Source organism: Stegostoma tigrinum, chromosome 9 (assembly GCF_030684315.1).
Source record: "Stegostoma tigrinum isolate sSteTig4 chromosome 9, sSteTig4.hap1, whole genome shotgun sequence".
Classification (NCBI taxonomy): Eukaryota; Metazoa; Chordata; class Chondrichthyes; order Orectolobiformes; family Stegostomatidae; genus Stegostoma; species Stegostoma tigrinum.
In genome coordinates, this window is record NC_081362.1 from 38,742,067 (window position 1) to 38,763,899 (window position 21,833).

The following is a 21,833-nucleotide window of genomic DNA, read 5'->3' on the forward strand; positions in this document are numbered from 1 at the left end:
TGTGTTGAGTTTGCACATTCTCCCTGTGTTTGCGTAGGTTTCCTTCGGGCGCTTCAGTTTCCTCCCACGATCCAAAGATGTGCAGGCTAGGTGGATTAGCTGTGCTAAAATTGTCTGTAGTGCTCAGGGATGTGTAGATTCAGATGATAGGGTCTGAGTGGATGCTTTGAGGGTCAGTGTGGACTTGTCGGACCAAGGGCCCTGTTTCCACACTGTAGGGATTCTATGGTGTAAAGGTTCAAAGTAAGTCATGATAAGCTTAATGTGAAAAAGGTAATAAACCTCGAATATAATAGTGCAGAGAATAACCACCTAATTAGGAAAATATGTATAACTCTTAGTCTGAAAGAGTTTGTGCTGAATACCTTAAATGCAAAGAAAAGTATAGTTTAACATAGTGACTACAGTTAAAACATGCACCTATGTGTGCAGTATTTCTTGCCTACATTTTGTTAAATATTTAATATTTAAGATCTTCTGAATTTGCTCAAGAAGATCATTTATACCAAACATTGCCTGTGTTACAACCTGCTCATTTCCAGCACCATTTTGAATACAATGTTACTCAGGTTTGTAATGGGTTTTTAATCCTACCATTAATTTCAATGTCAATGGGCTGCATAGGAAGGAAAGATCAGGTTCCTCCACTTCAGTTAACTGAAAATTTATCCAGAAGTCTGTGCCAATGGAAAGTCAGATCAGATCAGCAATAGTCTAGGCTATGATGCACACTATGTTGCATGTGAATACATTTTATTTGATTATAAGTGACAAGGCTGTCACAAGTGACGAGCATGATGCCAATACTTATAGCAGAATGGTGAGGAAGAATTTTAAGTAATATGTTTTGATGGTCTGCCCCTAACTCCACTTTTCCCATAGGCCCTGTTATTTCAATAGCACAATTTTCTATAACTCAATGTTGCACTGGAATTGAATATAATGCCACCCAACTTCATGCCATTAGCAAATTTGGATGTATTACTTTCTATGCTATTATCTGAGTCGTTAATAAATAATGTGAATAATTGAGGTCATAACCCAGATCCTCATGGGACACCACTCTTCACATCCTGCCAATTTGAGTACCTACCCATTATTCCTGTTCTGTCATATGCCATTTGATCAATTTCCAGCCATGTCAGTAGTTTGCTTTCAGTTCAATGGACTACTGCACTAGTTAACAGTCTCTTACGTGGGACCTTATCAGATGTTTTCTGGAAGTCCATATTTAATAACTTTGAAAGACATCCCCTGTCCACTACCTGAGTCCCCTCTTCAAAAAATTCAATGTGGTTTGTCAGGCATGGATGACAACATGAATCCATGCTGGCTTTCACCAATCTACTGAAAATTTTTGAGGTGTTCAATTACCCCACTCCTGATTATGGATTCCAACAGTTTTCCCACAAAAGATGTCAAGGTAATTGGTCTATAATTCTCTAATTTTCCTCTTACACCCTTCTTAAAAAGCACAGTGAAATTTGCAATTTTGCAATCCAGAAGAATAACTCCTGTATCTAGGAAACCATGAAAGATTATATTAGGGCATTACAATGTGTTTCCCTATTTAAAATTACCACTCAATGAAAACGTTCAGGTCTCAGGGATTTGTTACTCTTTAACATAGAACATAGAACGTTACAGCACAGTACAGGCCCTTCGGCCCCTGATGTTGTGCCGACCTGCCATACCAATCTGAAGCCCATCTAACCTACACTATTCCATGTACGTCCATATGCTTGTCCAATGACGACTTACATGTACTTAAAGTTGGCGAATCTACTACCATTGCAGGCAAAGCCTTCCATACCCTTACTACTCTCTGAGTAAAGAAACTACCTCTGACATCAGTCCTGTATCTTTCACCCCTCAATTTAAAGCTATGCCCCCTCGTGCTCGCCATCACCATCCTAGGAAAAAGGCTCTCCCTATCCACCCTCTCTAACCCTCTGATTGTTCTATATGTCTCAATTAAGTCACCTCTCAACCTTCTTCTCTCTAATGAAAACAGCCTCAAGTCCCTCAGCCTTTCCTCATAAGACCTTCCCTCCATACCAGGCAACATCCTAGTAAATCTCCTCTGCACCCTTTCCAAAGCTTCTACATCCTTCTTATAATGCGGTGACCAGAACTGTACACAATACTCCAAGTGCGGCCGCACCAGAGTTTTGTACAGCTGCAGCATAACCTCTTGGTTCCAGAACTCGATCCCTCTATTAATAAAAGCTAAAACACTGTATGCCTTCTTAACAACCCTGTCAACCTGGGTGGCAACTTTCAAGGATCTGTGTACATGGACACCGAGATCTCTCTACTCACTCATTAATTCCATTAATTTTCTCATTACCAATGTTTGTCTTATGTTAATTTTATTCAGTCCTTATTCCAAATGCACTATTAATTTCGTTGGGAAATTATTAATTTCCTTCCTACTTCTGGCACTCTATCCTTCTTTTCCACTCGTAAAAAATAGTGATAAAGCGAGAAACTGGATGAGAAATTGAGGGGTCCAACCACACAAACCATGAAAGGCCAGTGGACAGGCACAAAAATAAATTTGTAAGTTTAATGCAATGTTGGTCATTATTTTAAAGCAGCTGAAATGCAGAGAGAACGTGATGTTATAGTGGCTGTCAGATCCAAAGATCTAGTTACAGCCCATTTAGTGGAGGACTGCATTACGTCATGGGCACTTCTCCTCATGAAGAGTATATTGGTACTGGAATAGGTACAGTGCAAATTCACCAGAATTATATCTGAGCTAAAAGGATTAAAATTGAGGACTGATTGCAGTATAGAAGATTATAGAGTATAGAAGATTAAGGAGTGATTTAATTGAGATGTTTAAGATGATTAAAGAATTTCATAGATCAGATAATCAATTTCCAATGATTGAGAAATCCAAACAAAGAGGTATAATCTTAGAATGAGATCTAGTATGTTGAGGAGCAAAACAAAGAAAGGGTATTCATACTTTGGACTGCACTTTTCTGGAGATCTGTTGAGGCAAAGCCAATAAACTGAATTAAAAATGAAAAACTGAAGTTGATACATTTTGGTTAGGCAAGAGTTGTAAAGGTCATAAAACTAAGCCAGATGGATTAAAATACAAAGGAGCCATATACTAATTTCATGATGAAACAAGCTTAAAGGGCTAAATGATCGGCCCAATGCCTATATTTCTTGTTTTTCAGGGTGTGCCGTTCCTCACAGACTTTTGCATTGTTATTGGCTTTGGTTTTTAGATTCTATGAATAGGTTATTGAGCTTAGTCTTCAGTATGAATAGATTATTTTTCCAGTGGTTGAGGCAACAAGGTTATCACATAAAGCAAGCTCACACAATAAGTAGAGTTTTCCCATGTCCCCTCCCCAGAGAGAATTTTCCCATTTTTAATTAATATTTCTTTGAGCAAGTTCATTGCAATCTCCTCCATCAAATTATTTTTCTCATTTGGTTTTCCACTCTTCACATCACAGATAATGCATCTGGGCTCTTGAATGCTTCTTCAGGTGAATCATATGGCTGTAGAAGCGTAAATGTGGGTTCTCCAGTTTTCATGCCGCTGTCATGTTTAACGCCCAGCTACACACCACTTTAAATACTGGAAGTGGGCTTCATTCTGAGGTGTTCAACCCCAGACATCAAAACAGGGCCCAGTGCAAAGGGAAGCTTGCTGAATAGCCTGCTTCACAAACAAGAACCTGAAAGTCTTGCTGGACTGGAGGGGTGTGGTGGAGAGGAATGCATTCCTTTTCCCAGCATTCCACTAGACACAGCCAGCCTGGGCTCGGATTAGGTCAGTGCTGTATCCTAGCAAGATGTCCAGCAGTGCAGCAGGGAGATCAATGATCATCTGCATTCTACAAGGGAAAATGTCACCATCTTCTCTCTGCTGCCTTTGGTTACAGAGCCACTAATCAAACTGTGCCACTGCACACGCCTTTCACCAAGGCTAATGGCCTGTATCTCTCATGATAGCATGCATCATGTCTCCTCAACACGTCTCATTCTCCTAAGCTACAAACCTTCCTTGCCCACTGTGCCTCCTACAACTTACTGAGAACACCTCATCACCTCTCTTGCTCTTGTATCACCACAAATGGTTCTACTATCCACTTACATCATACCTAATGACTCCCTTGGACTTATACTAACCTACCTGTAATCCCCAGACTACTTGACTTGAGGAATGGTCAGATCTGCAGATCAATTCCAATGGCAGCTGGGACCAAGCACACAGAGCCCCAGGATCTGGTATAAACAAGTACTTGACCAAGCATGGTTAAGCCTCTTGACTGGCTGTGGCAATATTCCTGACTCATTGTAGTCCTTTCTCTGCACTAAAGACTTCTCCCTTTTGACACTTTCACACGGCTATTTGCTTGAAGCACATTTTGTTTCTTTGCTGCATTGACTAGTGGCAGGTGCTATAGGTCTGTCATTGACAAAACATAGTGGCATGTAAATTTATACCCACCCCTTGTTTGACAGATGAATTGATAATACAGTCTCCCCACAGTCGCAAGCTGCCTGCCTGTCTCTCTGCATGAGAAAGCAATGCAAGCAACAAAACAAACTGCAACTGAGCATTAAAGACACTGTGTGTTAAGAGAACAAATGACCCATACAAAGGCAACTACTTTCCAGTCAGTATTGAAGTCCGTAAATGGGCACTAAGAAGGCAACATGAAGTAGATCAAAAATTGTAGCTTCCAAATAAGTGGTAAATTGAGTGAACACATAGAAAAAAAAACATAAGATGCATGCATGTATGTGCGCACAAAGCATTATGTGCAAATACATGAGATGCACAGGTGTCTCTGCATGCAATGCAATGGAATCATGCGAGTCATAAGTGACCTTAAATTCCAATGTAGAGTGTTGAAGGCCGGAAGTGGCACGTGAGTTGTTCCAAGGGCAGGCATGATGATGTGGTGGAGCTGGTAGTCTGCCGATGCTGAGTTACGTAGATGAAGGCTAAGGGAAGAAGGTGGCTGTGGACCATGCAGGGATATGCTTCAGAAGAAGCAGTCACTTGATGGCTGAGCCATACAATTGGTGAACTGCAGTTGCCAGATGCCTGTTCTGATTTACATGTCAGGAATTCACAATAGCTAATTTCTCAAGGGAGGAGAAGAATGAGATATAAATAGGGTGAGCTGGGGTTTAATGAGATGCAGCACACAGAAATAAAATAGCTGCCGCTCAGTTGTTAGATTCGACACTGCCGTTTGAGCCTTAAGGGGAGAATCACTGTAATATTACTTCAACTCAGGAATCTGATTTTTCTTTCATTCTCACCATATTTTCACATCTTTCTTCCCATTGATCGTGTCTGTTCACGGAAGGGAGGATTCCACTCCATGATATGTAACCTTTCATCTCCCAAAATCTCTGAACCAACCTTACTGTCCTGAATCTCCCCTCTTATTCTACCTGGCTGAAGAAAGTTTCCTCCCACCTCAGGTGCATTTATCTTTCAGGGCTTATTTTCTTACTCAGGGATTTAAGTCCTCATGCACCCTGTGACAATGGATATATTTTTGAGGCTGTCCTTTTAAAGGCCGTGTGGACAGGCTAGACAAGTCAAAAAACTTTCCCTCTGAGTCCCACTGATATCAACTTTCCGTCGTAATATCACATTTAATTAAATGCTGCCTTCAAGGACATTCTCGTCTCACCTCTGGAATGTAGCTCTTTTGTCTGCAATTAGAGAAAGGCTGTGATGATGAAAAGGGGTGAGTGGCTCTGGCAGAATACAAACTGAGTATTGATGATCAGGCTATTTTTGAGTAAAAGCCACTTGATAGCACTGCTGAAGACATCCTGTATTACCTTGCTAATTGAGTGTGTCAATTGGCTGGAATGGATTTCTTCTGTTATTAGTCAACAGGACGTTGTTGGGCAAACATTTGAATATTAATGTAACAGCTTTCTGGGGGACACGGCTTCAGCTGGGATGTTGTCAAATTTTGGTGTCCAAGTGCACTCAGTGATTTATTAAAACCACATGGAGTGAATCAAATGGGCTGAAAACTGGTACCTGTGATCCCATTGACTTCTGGAGGAGACCAAGGTGGATTAAGCACTTGGTGGTTCTGGCTGGATATGGCAGGACTACAGAACTTTGATCTGCACCATTGGTTGTTGGATTACTTAACCCTGTTTAAAGTATGATGCTTCTGCTCTTTGACATGCTTATGAGGCTATGATGCTGTTTCACCATGTTGTTGTCATCTCAATTTTAGGTATGTCTACTGCAGTTCCTAGCATGTTTTGTTACTTTACGCCTATCTTGATAGGAATGGTAGCGTAAGGAAAATGCTGGGCTGTGAGGTGACATACTGTGGCGAAATACAATTTTCTTGTTTGTTGATGGCCAAAAGTACCTCATGGATGCTGGGGCAATGACAAAAATCAGGTGCCTGACCTGATCTCCAGCCCTACTCCATCCCCTGCCCCCATCCTTGACCTGAACACAGCAGTCCTATGCACCTGCTTCCCCCCACCCCCAACCTCCCAATTCTCACCCCTGACCTGATCTGAGCACAGCAGCCCTGCCCTTACTCTGCACATGAACACAGGGACTCTCCAGAGTCCTAGACTCCAGTTATTGGGCCCTGATATACCCCTGATTACTCTCACTTCCTGCTCTTCAACCCATGTGTTGTTTGAATGTCTTTGCTCTCAGCAAAGCTGGCTTATTTTCTGCTATTCATTAATACCGATTCTGCGTCCTTCCTCCACCTACTTAGTGCTCCTTTTTTATTTGCTATGCGTACCCTTTCAATTTATTGCACTCACTTCTCCTCCTGCTTTGTCAACATCACAATGTTCAACATTTTCCAGGCCCTGTCAAATTTGAAAGTAGTACTGCATACAACTCCTCCTGATAGTGTGGTTAGATGGCTGAGAGCTGGATTGATTCATAAAATAACATGTGCTGCAACATATTTGTTATTTAATCTTCGCCAAGCTGATTTAAAACATATCAAATTGCATGTTAATAAAATGTGAGGCTGGATGAACACAGCAGGCCAAGCAGCATCTCAGGAGCACAAAAGCTGATGTTTCGGGCCTAGACCCTTCATCAGAGAGGGGGATGGTGTGAAGGTTCTGGAATAAATAGGGAGAGAGGGGGAGGTGGACCGAAGATGGAGAGAAAAGAAGATAGGTGGAGAGGAGAGTATAGGTGGGGAGGTAGGGAGGGGATAGGTCAGTCCAGGGAAGACGGACAGGTCAAGGAGGTGGGATGAGGTTAGTGGGTAGGAGATGGAGGTGCGGCTTGGGGTGGGAGGAAGGGATGGGTGAGAGGAAGAACAGGTTAGGGAGGCAGAGACAGGCTGGACTGGTTTTGGGATGCAGTGGATGGAGGGGAAGAGCTGGGCTGGTTGTGTGGTGCAGTGGGGGGAGGGGACGAACTGGGCTGGTTTTGGGATGTGGTGGGGGAAGGGGAGATTTTGAAGCTGGTGAAGTCCACATTGATACCATTGGGCTGCAGCGTTCCCAAGCGGAATATGATTTGCTGTTCCTGCAACCTTTGGGTGGCATCATTGTGGCACTGCAGGAGGCCCATGATGGACATGTCATCTAAAGAATGGGAGGGGGAGTGGAAATGGTTTGCGACTGGGAGGTGCAGTTGTTTATTGCGAACTGAGCGGAGGTGTTCTGCAAAGCGGTCCCCAAGCCTCCGCTTGGTTTCCCCAATGTAGAGGAAGCCACACCGCGTACAGTGGATGCAGTATACCACATTGGCAGATGTGCAGGTGAACCTCTGCTTAATGTGGAAAGTCATCTTGGGGCCTGGGATAGGGGTGAGGGAGGAGGTGTGGGGGCAAGTGTAGCATTTCCTGCGGTTGCAGGGGAAGGTGCCGGGTGTGGTGGGGTTGGAGGGCAGTGTGGAGCAAATAAGGGAGACACGGAGATAGTGGTCTCTCCGGAAAGCAGACAAGTGTGGGGATGGAAAAATGTCTTGTGTGGTGGGGTCGGATTGTCGATGGCGGAAGTGTTGGAGGATGATGCGTTGTATCCGGAGGTTGGTGGGGTGGTGTGTGAGAGCGAAGGGGATCCTCTTTGGGCGGTTGTGGTGGGGGCGGGGTGTGAGGGATGTGTTGCGGGAAATGCGGGAGATGCAGTCAAGGAATTTCTCGACCACTGTGGGGGGAAAGTTGCGGTCCTTGAAGAACTTGGACATCTGGGATGTACGGGAGTGGAATACCTCATCGTGGGAGCAGATGCAGCGGAGGCGGAGGAATTGGGAATAGGGGATGGAATTTTTGCAGGAGGGTGGGTGGGAGGAGGTGTATTCTAGGTAGCTGTGGGAGTCGGTGGGCTTGAAATGGACATCAGTTGCATGTTGGATTTTTTTTTTGTTTTTTATGGCAATTTACCTATAATTAGAATATTGTGATTTTATTTTGGCTGTTTTGAATCTTGTTCTTCCCTTCTGAGAGTAGTGCACCAAAAGTATAGCTGAAGAAAATGATTGGCAGGTAGTTTAGAATGTATATGTTAGTGTCTGTGTGCATTCAATCAGCCTGTTGGTTAATAGTAAACCATGTAGCACCGCTAGAAAATGCCTAAAACTTTAAAATTCAACTAAGCATGCTTTCAGCATAACAAATTTCCATTTTTGAAGGGAGGTTAATGAGATTGTGCTTAAGAAGTAAGTAACAAGTACTAAGGATGGGAGTACACTTACGATGTCACAAGAGGAAGGATTGTCAGATTATTTCTGATATAACAAGGTGTACAGCTGGCTGAACACAGCAGGCCAAGCTGTATCAGAGGAGCAGGAAAGCTAATGTTTCGGGCCTAGATCTTTCTTCAGAAAAATGCTCATCTGCTGCTGCTGGGCGTGCTGTGTTCATCCAAGTCTGCACTTTGTTATCTCAGATTCTCCAATATCTGCAGTTCCTACTATCTCTAAGATTATTTCTGTTGGGTGAGTAATAATAACACATTTATTTATTTCACATTCTTTATGGAAGTATTTGAGATGTTCACTGTATTGCTCTCCTGAAACATGTTGCAGAAAGCTACCTGATTCTAACTCAGGTTGCCTGGTGGGAATGGTATGGATGAGGAGTTAAAGTGACAGCAGAGTGGTGGCTGCTCTGATGCCATGGTGTTTCTGACATTTCACTATTTTAGCTAGGATTATAACAGAGTTGGAGGTCACTGGTCATTAACAGTTGACAAAATTATGGACACCATGATTTGATGCTGTGATGCAACTTCAGTTTAACATCATGGGAAAACCTAGAACCCACTGTTCAGCTGGTCCATAACTTAGCATCTCTCTCACCATCACTATCTTCTAGTCCACAAAACAACTATTCAATAGCCATATGGACTGGCTGGTTGACAGGCAACAGTAAGGACCTCAAAGGAGTAGCAGCAGTGGAGCGGATGGATCCTGGGAAGATACATTAAGTTCATGTACTAGGGAAACACTGTCACTGTCCCGAAGTGATACCTCATCAATGTTAATAAACAGTTAGCGGAAAGATCGTTTGACTGCTTTGAGACTCTAAGTCTCTTTGAACACTTGTGCCCCAGACATGACGACAGAAATTTAAACTTGTATGACATCAAGCAGAGATTGCCTGAATTTAGTTTGAGCTTCTTCTGCAGCACTGACACATTGAGTGTCTTTTGCTTTTACTGCAACAGAAGGCATTAATCATCTGGCAAGCTTTTCCAGCAACCTCTGTTTTTGTTTCTGATTTACAGCATCCACAGTTATTTTGGTTTTTATTAATCATCAGGTGCTGCGTTACTTCTGGTCCAAAGGTGTTATTGTGGAATTGGTCACCATTCCTACCTTGGAAGGAGTGGAATCCAATTTTTGTGTAAATCCAGGTGCCATGTAAGAGCTGAGCTCCTATCGCTGTTCAAAAGTGACTACATGCTTTCTGGCTAAGATAACAAAGCGTGGAGCTGGATGAACACAGCAGGCCAAGCAGCGTCTTGGGAGCACAAAAGCTGATGTTTCGGGCCTAGACCCTTCCTGATGAAGGGTCTAGGCCCGAAACATCAGCGTTTGTGCTCCTAAGATGCTGCTTGGCCTGCGATGTTCATCCAGCTCCATGCTTTGTTATCTCGGATTTTCCAGCATCTGCAGTTCCTATTATTTCTGATACTTGCTTTCTGGCAGTCATTTTTGAGTGCATTCCTGTTAAACTGTTCTAACGGCCATTTCTTCAAGTCCTAATTTGAGTTCTCTGCAGCAGGTGTCACATGCTTTCTAGCCATTTGGAGAGTTGGCATCTGGTTGCAACCCTCTTCTGCCAATTACCACAGCAGGTACAGTCACTGCCTCTATGCCAGTCAAAATCTTTGACTGGGAGGCTGCAGATACCACATAATGTGTTTTTTTTTCAAGTTTCATCTGTTTTCCCTCGAGACCTCCAGTCTCCTATCCCACTGATCAGGCAACAGTTCTTGGATTCCTAAAAGGAAAAATGCGTGAGAGCAAGGTTGGGTTGAGGGAAACTGCAGAAAGCAAGAGGTATGCCATCATTCCATCTGCAGTTTGTAATTCGGAACAGATTGTAGGATTAGGGCAGAGCTGGAATGAGAATGTAAATAGGTAGGAACAAACCAGCAACTTTAACAGATTTAGCTCTGCCTCTGATCATGGAGTCAGTAACAGCTCTTCCAATTGCTTTCGAATGTATTTCCATCATGGGATGTGCATAGTCATTAATCAACCTTGCTTGCAAAAGAGAGGGGGGTGAGTTGGTGTTTGTGATGTAGTGTATGGGAGTAATGTGCCTGCCACAATTGAACAGTTGGTAATGTGTAAAAGTTGCACAAGTAAACATTTACTTACAAATGTAACAGCTTACTTACAATGAACATTCATCTGTGCCACCTGTTTGCCTTTAGAAAGGCCTTCTTTTATTCTCTCTTATTATATCTCAAAGCAGACCTGGGGTCCAAAACTGAGTGGACAGAGCGTGGCCTACAGTGGGGCCTAGTCACCTTGGAGTTTTGGTTCAGTTACTTAGGGGATGTTTATGGCTAGTGAACCCAGACGTGCTGCAAGTGCCCAGTCGGGGCGCAGGTGCACCCTCCTTAGATTTAACTCCTGTGGGGTTGACGGTGGCAGGCACAGTGAAGATGGAAGGACCAGCCACCTCTGGAGTGATAGGACACATGCAGAGCAGTTTAAGATTGCAAGGTTTTGACTTGGTGCATTTGAAATTTGGGCCTGCCAGGAATTACAGCAGTGGCAAGTAATTGCACCTCCAGTGAGTGAGAGAATACAGTGAAAGGGTGCCTTGGTAGAGTGATGTGTAGCAATGAGGTGAGTTTGGGAAGATAGCGAGAGAAATCATCTTAGAACTACTGGAAAGAAACCCTCCTTGTAACTTGTCAAAATTGACATTTTGCCAATTTCCAATAATTGCCAGTCCAATGATCCTTCATCGGAACTGAGGAGAATAAGGGATAACAAGCTGTAGAGCTGGATGAACGCAGCAGGCCAAACAGCATCAGAGGAGCAGGAAAGCTGACATTTCAGGCCTAGACGCTTCATCAGAAATGGGGGAGGGGGAACAGGGCTCTGAAATAAATAGGGAGAGAGGGGGAGGCGGATTGAAGATGGATCGAGGAGAAGATAGGTGAAGAGGAGACAGACAAGTTAAAGAAGCGGGGATGGAGCCAGTAAAGGGAGTGTAGGTGGGGAGGTAGGGAGGAAATAGGTCAGTCCAGGGAGGACGGACAGGTCAAGTGGGGGGGATGAGGTTAATAAGTAGGAAATGGGTGTGCGGCTTGAGGTGGGAGGAGAGGATAGGTGAGAGGAAGAACAGGTTAGGGAGGTGGGGATGAGTTTAGCTAGTTTTGGGATGCGGTGGAGGGAGGGAAGATTTTGAAGCTTGTGGAATCCACGTTGATATCATTGGCTGCAGGGTTCCCAAGAGGAAAATGAGCTGCTGTTCCTGCAACCTTCAGGTGGCATCATTGTGGCACTGCAGGAGGTCCAGGATAGACATGTTGGCTGAGGAATGGGAGGGGAAGTTGAAATGGTTCATGGCCAGGAGGTGCAGCTGTTGATTGCAAAGGTTATCTGCAAAGCAGTCCCCAAGCCTCCGTTTGGTTTCCCCAATGTAGAGGAGCAACAACGGGTACAGCGGATGCAGTATACCACATTAGCAGATGTGCAAGTGAACCTCTGCTTGATGTGGAAATTCTTCTTGGGGCCTGGGATGGGGATGAGGGAGGAGGTGTGGGGACAGGTACAGCACTTCCTGTGGTTGCAGGGAAAAGTGCCAGGTGTGGTGGGGCTGGAGGGGAGTGTGGAGCAGACAAGGGAGTCCCGGAGAGAGTGGTCCCTCTGGAAAGCAGTCAAAGGTGGGGAGGGAAAAATGTTTTTGGTGGTGGGGTCAGATTGCCTACTAACCTCATCCCATCCCTCCTGACCTCTCCACCCTCCCTGGACTGACCTATCTCCTCCCCACTTCCCCATCTACACTCTCCTTTACTGGCTGCATCCCCGCCTCTTTAACTTGTCTGTCTCCTCTTCACCTATCTTCTCCTCTATCCATCTTCAATCCGCCTCCCCCCCTCCCTATTTATTTCAGAACCCTCTTCGCCTCCCCCATTTCTGATGAAGGTTCTAGGCCCGAAACGTCAACTTTCCTGCTCCTAAGATGCTGCTTGGCCTGGATCCAAGTCCACACCTTGTTATCTCGGATTCTCCAGCATTTGCAGTTCCTATTATCTCTGCTTCTTGTGGTGGTCTCGGCTTTTGGAGGTTGAGATTTCCCTCATCTTGTTTTGTCAGATCCTCTGACCTTAGCCTACAGATGACGAGGTGGTGGATGAAGCTGGTGGGTAAAGTGAAGGATTAAGCAAGATGCAACTGAATTTGTCCAGCAATGAATTTATAGAATAACCTCAAATAAGCATCAATAATCAAGTATAGAAGAAGAACCAAGTCAGTCTAGAAAGCAGTGCAAATATAAGCAAGTCATGACAAGGCAGGATGGCATTTATTTTAATGCAAGGACTCTTGTAAGGCAGATGGGCTGAGGGTGTTAATTAATGCATGGCGATGTGATAACATTACTGTCACAGAGTCAAGGTTGAGGGAAAGGCAGTACTGGTGGCTCAATCTTCCAAGGTGTAGAATCTTTAGTTGAGATGGGTAGAGGTGGTGGTTGTTAAAGAAGAGGCAGTGTCACAAAGTTGATCAAGGAGTCAATTACAGCAGTAAAGAAGGATAATATCTTAGAAGGCTCCTTAACTGAGGCCCTATGGGTAAAATTTAGGAACAAAAGAAAAGGTCAATCACTTTGTTGACAAAACTGATGGTGTGCTTTCGACTCCCAAGCAGCTGGGGAGACACAGACAGGTATGTAGATAAATTTTCAAAAATAAAAGATTATAGGGTAATATTAGTAGGGGAGTTCAGCTTTCTCAATATTAATAGACAGACAAAATGTGAACGGCTTAGAGAGGATGGAATTCTTAAAATGTACACTGGGGACCTTTTTAAGCCAGTGTATGGAAAGCCTTAGAAGAGGAGAAGTGGTACGGGACCTAATTTTATGAGAAGTGAAGTATGATTAAGGTAGCATTTTGGTGACAGTAACCACAATTCAGTCAGATTTAAGGTAATATGAATGAGGGCAATGATGGACCAGAAACAAAGGCTCTGAATTGGAGGAAGCTAATTTTAATAAGACAGCATCTAACCAAAGTGGACTGCGAGCAGCTGCTTGCAACAAAATTGCACAAGTGTCTCTTTTCCTCTCACTCCCTCTCCATGTCACTTTAATTCTCCCCCTCTCTCCTTCCCTATCTTCATTTCCTCATTTCCCCCATCTAATCTCACCTCCCCCTCTCTCTTACTCTCTTTCTTTTTCCCATCTCCACTCCTACTCCCTATCCCCATCTCATCCCAATTTGTATCCCCATCTCCAACTCCTCCCACTCCCCATCCTCACCACCTCTGAGCTTTTCATCCAACGTCTCCCTATCCACATCTCCCCCCATCCCCATCTCCCAACCCTCTCTCCCTATTCCACCCCCCACCCCAACTTCACTTGATGCCACCTTTGTTGCTGGCAGCAGTGAAAGTCCAAGGTGAAATTGGAAAATACAAAAATGCAATGCTCAGCTCAGCTCCAGGTTTTTCCCTCCCTCCTTCCCTCCCCTCCTGTCCTAGGTGTCTGGGCTCAAATAATCCTTTCCGGGATGATGGACTCCACTCTTCTGCTTCAGCTCCATTCCTGGTCTTTCAGTTCCTCAGGTTGTGTCTAAGCAATTCCCAGGTTATCTCCAGTCAGCACCCATATCCTACCATCACCTTTCAATCCCCACAACCACAATATCCATTGACTGGAGAGAGGTGAGCTGTCCTGGCACAACTGCTGATTTATAGGTATAGGAGAAGATGAGCATGGAAAGCAGACTGGATTATCTTCATTGCATTGCCCAGAATGACCAACTTGTACCTCCTGATCCTACAAAAAAATGTGACACTAAGAGCACCTCTTTGTCCTTTTCATCAGCTGCCAAAAATTGTAATGGCTCCTCTATTTAGGCCCCATCTAAAATGCTGTTTGGGCCTTTTTAATTTGATGGAACCAACAGCAGCAATTATGAATGCAGTTCCTGCTGGAATCAAGGCCTGGATTTTCACAATGTGAGTCAGCTTCTTCAGTTCTTTGCAACTTTTTCTCTGATGGTAGAGGCTGAATTCAGAATTGTTGCCCATGATCGGGGCCCTGAGCATTATTACAAGAGTTTATCGGGACAGATTCCAAATTACTCTTTTGTTGGTCATGGAGGAAACAAACAACAGTTGCCTCCATCAATTGTGATGTTCATTAGGTAGGAGTATTGAACATATAGATCGGATGTGGTAGGAACAAATCTAAGCTTCACAGAGACTGGGTATCTTTTTGGAAGGGTATGACACTCTAATGGATATGATCCCAGAACAACTTTATGGTGGGTGAATGCCCATTGAGGTACATCAGTGCCCTTTTGAAAGCTGAAAGTAGACATGAACAAGCATAAAGAATACATTAACTCATAGGAATTATTAAAATCTTTTGAATTGTCAAGACAGCTGTCAAATGCAACTACAAGATCTAAAGTAACTGTCAGAAGTAACAGCAGACATGGTATTTAAAACTCCCGCTCTTTGAACATATTTAGTATGAGCAAAAGATATAATTGCTTGCTACTATACTCTCTGTTAATGTATGCTTGAGGAATTTTAGTTTTGGAATAGTGCTGCATGACTAATTTCACAACATTTCATTTTCAGAATTTGGTACCTGGCATTTCACAGTTTAATTGCAGATCCAATTTGTTCTACATCTTTTAAAATGGGGCTATGAATGTTTTTCTAAGGGATTACTTACTTGCAGAGTGTTTGTTTTTGTAGGGGATTATACAATTGAAGGAATGTAAGTAGAAGAAATACCAATAAGTGTTTATGATTCAGAATTTTCTTCCAGATTGTAGGTACTTAGAACTTTATTTTGTTTTCTTCTCAGCATCACTCCTGGCCATGGTGGATGCTGGATGTAAGAGGAAGGGGTGATTATTAAATGACTGTGGGTTGGCATGGTTTAGCATGAAGTTGACATGGGAATATAAAGTGCCATTGGAGGTAGATAGAAGGTAGAAAGTTGCCTTGAAATGTCTGAGGATCCATAAGAGGTCAATGTGGAAGTATAGGTTGGCATTCAGCTTATGAAGGACTCGGAGAAATGGAATTAAGTACATGGCCTGTCACAAAGGATATAAGGGGCCTGAGGGATGGTTGGAGGGCATGAAGTTGTAATAATTGCTATGGGCAGTGAGAAAGTCTAAGGAGAGCACGTGTGAGGGATGAGAGCTAAAGCAGTGTTTTATATTTTACTTTTAAATAAAATATTTAAATCGCTGGTGCACTCGGACAGACCTGTATCCAGCCTGCCTCTGCATCAGCAGCCTTTGAATTGTTTCCAGGATTGGCCAAACATCTTGGAACTAAATTCTGAAGTTCTGGCGCAGCTTCTCTCAGGTTAGATTTGCACTCCAGCAATTGTCCAGGAACAACATTTCAGGTCCAAACGTTGATGATAAAGCTTTTTTTAAGCTAAATCTGCTTCATCCGCACTCATAGTGTTTTATATGTGAGGCATTCTGTTCTGACAGAAAATGTTTCCAGCTGTTGTTATGGAAGTAATATTGAAGTGTAATGGGACTGCTTGTGATTTATTTATATGATTTTGGTGAGATTCTTATCTCATGATAATTTTTAAATAAGAAACTTCATGAATATATATCGCAGGGAGTCTTAGCAAGAAGAATTTTTGCTGATTGAATGAAACCCAAGGGTTTCAAAGAGCTCTTAGGTCAAATGGTTCCTTTAAAGACAACTATAATGTTCTTCTGGAATGTTCGCTTTCACCTTTGAACTGGATAAAACAATATTATTTTGCTTCGGATCAAAAATAGAACTCGACAAAAAACACCCAAGAGTTACATACAGAAGGTATAAGGCTCTAATTAAAATTGTTCAATTTAGCTTGCTACTGAAAATCCTCACCTTTGCTGATATTTTTTTCATTTCATTTAATCATGATGTAATAAACTGGAATATATAGATAAAATAAACAAGTTAAAAGTGCACATCAAATTATTGTGTAAAATTTTTGCTGATTGAATGAAACCCAAGGGTTTCAAAGAGCTCTTAGGTCAAATGGTTCCTTTAAAAACAACTATAATGTTCTTCTGGAATGTTCGCTTTCACCTTTGAACTGGATAAAACAATATTATTTTGCTTCGGATCAAAAATAGAACTCGACAAAAAACACCCAAGAGTTACATACAGAAGGTATAAGGCTCTAATTAAAATTGTTCAATTTAGCTTGCTACTGAAAATCCTCACCTTTGCTGATATTTTTTTCATTTCATTTAATCATGATGTCATAAACTGGAATATATAGATAAAATAAACAAGTTAAAAGTGCACATCAAATTATTGTGTAAAAAAAAGTCTAACAATTTCTGGTGAGGAAGAGGAATGGCACCAATAGTGATTTGCCATAAATTGGTGGATGGTTTGTTTCTTCGGGGGCAATTAGACATCTGTGTCACAATAAACTGATTTTTTAAATGTGATGTAACGGAAGTTGCTATGTGAACAGGGAATGAGACTTGTGATATGATTAGATCATGTGAGAGCTGGCAAAGTGAAATCTCCAAGAGCTGTTGGTTTTCCACCTCACCTGCAGAATAAATCACTTCACTACAGATTAAAGATTGAGGCAGGCACAAATGGAAATTTAAAGAAAACATTTGACAATCAATTGTAGGTATTATTTTGTTTGCTCATACATTTAACTAACTGCTTAAGCTGTATCAGATTCCATTATTGTGCAGAATAATCAAGAAATGCTGAGAAAACAGACCCTCCCATTCACCAAATCTCTTGTTCATTGTCCTCCCCTTCACTACCTCTTTCCTGCCTTTTGAACCTTCTCGAAGGCTCCCCTCCTAGCACTTCTACTGTCAGTTTTCCTTGCTCCCTTCTTCCCTCTCTCATCCTTCTTTCTAAGCATTTGCTCACAGTGAAGGGAGGAAGTGATGGGGAGTGGGAGGGTCATCATTTTGAAGAGATGTGAAGCAGAAGGGTCATCAAACTGGACGTACAGGAACAGGAGGGTCATTGAACTTGAAGAATGTGAAACAGGACGGTCATTAAGCTGGGGGAAGCATCTGCAAGCAAGGGAATCAGCAAGCAAGACAGGTGAAGAGCAACGGGTAAGTAGGAAAGATATCAAGTTTCTTTGTGTTTTCATATGTATATTAGTTTAAATTTCATTTATTAACATAGGAATTTTGGAATACACTGTATTGCAACTTACAGAGCATTTAACTACATCTTTTATTCTGGTATTCATGAAAACAAATAATTTGCGTAACATTGTATAATTTAAAGGTGCACTCTTTAATCCTTCTTATAAATTATCTGCAAAATAATCGTTTTTCAGCACCTGTCCTGACATTTTTATTTGCTCCAATTCTTCAATATCTGATTTAAAACCTTTAATTCATAATTATCTTCTGCCTGCACACCATACTAATACTCTGTTCAACTTGGTCTGATCTCACTGTACCCCTCTCCACCATTCCCTTCCTGAAGTCTCCGGCTCGCAACTCTTCATGGGCAATGTTAAGTGAAAAATTATGGTACTGTGATCCCTGTGCAATATGGGCCAACATGTCATTTTTCTTCCTAATTGCCTGCTGTAACTGTGCACTAACTTTGTGCTTTTAGATTTATAATAATATTTTATAACATATTTTATAATGTAATATATTTTATGTTTTATAAATTTCTACTTCAGAAGTGAAACCTGTCTGGCTCCAAACTAAAACACAAACAGATTCTAAACAAGGCCTCACACCTAACATGCATTGTCTGACCTAAAATGTCACCTCTTCTTTACGCTGATAAACCTTTAGTTCTCTCAGGACAATACTTAAAAAGAACTTGGGGATTTACATGCATATATTAATCAATTAAAACTTCTAACTGATTAAAGATTTAACAGCATCTCAGGTTTGTTTAATACATCCTCATCAATGGTGTGACATTTTGATCTTTTACTTATAAATTCTGCATCTGATCCTACCTCTTTCACTACCTCTTTCACGAACGCCTGAAGAAAGAGAAAGGCTCCAAAAGCTTGTGATTTCAAATAAACCTGTTTGACTACAACCCAGTTTTGTGTTATTTCTGACCTTGGCAACAATTTATCTAACCTACATCCAGAATATCCCACCTTTATTGACTTTATTAGTGAGGTGCACAGCACGACACAGCGGTATCGGACATCTTTTCTGAGTTCCCACCAGAGTGATTCAGGGATTGTTGCCGCAGTCTTAAGAAGGTCTATGGTTTATTCTACTATGGCTGTAGTGGGAACATGAACATTGTACTTTCATTCTGCATCTGTCCGAAGGTTTTGTAGTGGTGTTATCAGCTGTTTTTGAATTTGAATTTAAAATTTATTGTCATGCATACTTTTACAAGAAAAATACAATGAAAAGTGTTATGAGTCGCCTTACTATGGCATCTATATTATTGACAGAAGTCATAAGTAAATCCTTAGGCAACAATAAAAAGTACATTGTAAGACAAAAGTTCATCAGAGTCCATTTAATGGCTTCTGGTTTCAGAGGAAGCCAATCAAAAAATGAAACACATGGCCAGAATGAGACCATCAAACGCCAGGACAAAATAGACATGCTGGGCCGCTGGGAAAAAAAACTGGGCCAAAAGCCTCCTCTGAAGAAACCTGCTGCCAGAACAAGGACCACCATTATGGACGAGAAACATCGCACTGGGCTGTCAGGATGTTGGGCCGAAAGCACCTGCCAGAGAAAATGCCGCTGGGAAAAGACCACCAACCTGGATGAAGACACCACATTGGGCTGGAAGCATTTTCCGGAGATTAAACTGGACCACCAACCACACCTCAAGATGGGACAAAACCGCTGTGTCAGGAGATTGCAAGGTGTGGAGCTGGATGAATACAGCAGGCCAGGCAGCATTATCAGGAGACTGCTCCACAGGGCCGAGACCACCATGTCAGGGAGAGACTCGCACTCCGGACTGCCAGGAACCGCCCTTTTGCTGGATAAGCCATTAAATGAAGGTAAGATGAATTTTGATGTTTTACTATTAACTGTACTAATGGGAAAAAGAAATAGAAAATAGTTGTAAAAGTGAGTAGATGAGTTGTAGGCTCCTGGGCTGAGGAGCCGGCATGGTGCTCTTTTACACCATTGCTGCCATTTTGATTGATTGGTGAGGTAGGCCTTAAATCCTAGGAGCCATCCCTACATTATTGTGAACTTGGAAGGAGGCTAGAACCTATGAGTCTCTCTGATGTCACAGCAGCTCCCAGGATAACTTGCATAGACCTCCAAAATCTGGCATTGATGATCACACGTAATTTGAACTTTAGAGTGGGAACCTTTTTTGTTGATTACCTCTACAGTTTAGTAATGAGGTGCTTTCAAAGCAACATGTGTGCAGTCAATAGCGTCTGCGCCTAAGGGATAACAGTGATGGAGTAACCCACTGCCTGAGCTGCTTAACGCTCTTCATCATGGGAGAAGGGTATAAGCAACTGTGATCTGAAGAAAATGGCCACAGTAACATTACATAACATTATCTCTGGCAACCACCTCGAAACCGATATCCATTTCAAGCCCACTGACTGCCACAACTACCTGGAATACACCTCCTCCAACACACCGTCCTGCAAAAATGCCACCCCCTATTCCCAATTCCTTTACCTCCGCCGCATGTGCTCTCAGGATGAGGCATTCCACTCCCGTACATCTCAGATGTCCTCGTTTTTCAAGCACCGTAACTTCCCCTCCCCCGTCAGTGGTTGAAAATGCCCTCAACCGTGTCTCCCACATTTCCCACAACTCATCTCTCACACCCCGTCCCCGCAATAACAACCAAAACAGAATCCCCCTCGTCCTCACGTACCAACCCACCAACCTCCGGATCTAATGCATCATCCTCCGACACTTCCGCCATCTGCAATCCGACCCCACCACCAAAGACATTTTTCCCCCCTCCGCCCTTATCTGCTTTCTAGAGGGACCACTCTCTCTGAGACTCCCTTGTCCGCTCCACATTCCCCTCCAGCCCCACCACACCTGGCACTTTTCCCTGCAACCCCGCAGGAGCTGCTACACTGCCCCCATACCTCCTCCCTCATCTACATCCCAGGCCCCACCTGCACATCCGCCAATGTGGTATACTACATCCACTGTTCCCATTGTGGCCTTGCTTACATTGGAGAAACCAACTGGAGGTTTGGGGACCGCTTTGCAGAACACCGTCGCTTGGTTTGCACTAAACAACTCCAACTCCCAGTCCCGAAACATTTCAACTCCCCCTCCCATTCCTCAGAAGATATGTCCATTCTGGGCCTCCTGCAGTGCCACAACAATCCCACCCAAAGGTTGTAGGAACAGCAACTCATATTCCGCTTAGGAATCCTGCAGCCCAATGGTATCAATGTGGACTTCAAAAGCTTCAAAATCTCCCCTCCCCTCACCACGTACCAAAACCAGCTCAGCTTATCCCCACCTCCCTAATCTGTTCTTCCTCTCACCTATCTCCTCCTGCCACCTCAAGCCCCACCCCCATCTCCTACCTACTAACCTCATCCTGCCCCCTTGACCTGTCCATCCTCCCTGGAATGACCTATCCCCTCCCTAGCTCCACACCTGCACTCAACTTTACTGGCTCCGACCCCACCTCTTTGACCTGTCTGTCTCCTCTCCACCACTCTTCTCCTCTATCCATCTTCTATCTGCCTCCCCCTCTCTTCTATTTATTTCAGAGCTCCCTTCTCCTCCCCCATTTCTGAAGAAGGGTCTAGGCCAGAAATGTCAGCTTTTCTGCTCATCCAATGCTGCTTGGCCTGCTGTGTTCATCTAGCTCTACACCCTGTTATCTCACATTACAGATGCATTTTGAGATTGAAGATTGGACGGTTGAGATATCAGCCACCAGATGCAAAATCACAGCCAGATTCATGAACATTGTTATGGAGTTGGCACCATTTCCAGGTTGGATAATTTGCATGAAGTCGTGTCAAGTTGGAGTTGGATGACTCCATGCTCTTTGACTGTCGTAATAGGCTTCTAGCAGACCTGCCAGTGCAGCTAGCATCTCTGTGAACACTTCCAATATTTTACTTGCCAGCGCTCCACCAAACTCCTCATCTGAGTTCACTGCTATCACTGCGTTTCATTTACGATTTCACCCTTCAAGA

General features: G+C 43.1%; 1 protein-coding gene across 1 annotated transcript in view; it reads left to right on the forward strand.

Moving 5' to 3' along the window:
* The window catches only part of LOC125454879 (ribosomal protein S6 kinase alpha-2), a 427,165-nt gene that overhangs the window by 21,313 nt on the left and 384,019 nt on the right, over positions 1–21,833 (forward strand). The gene's annotated exons all lie outside the window — the stretch shown is intronic.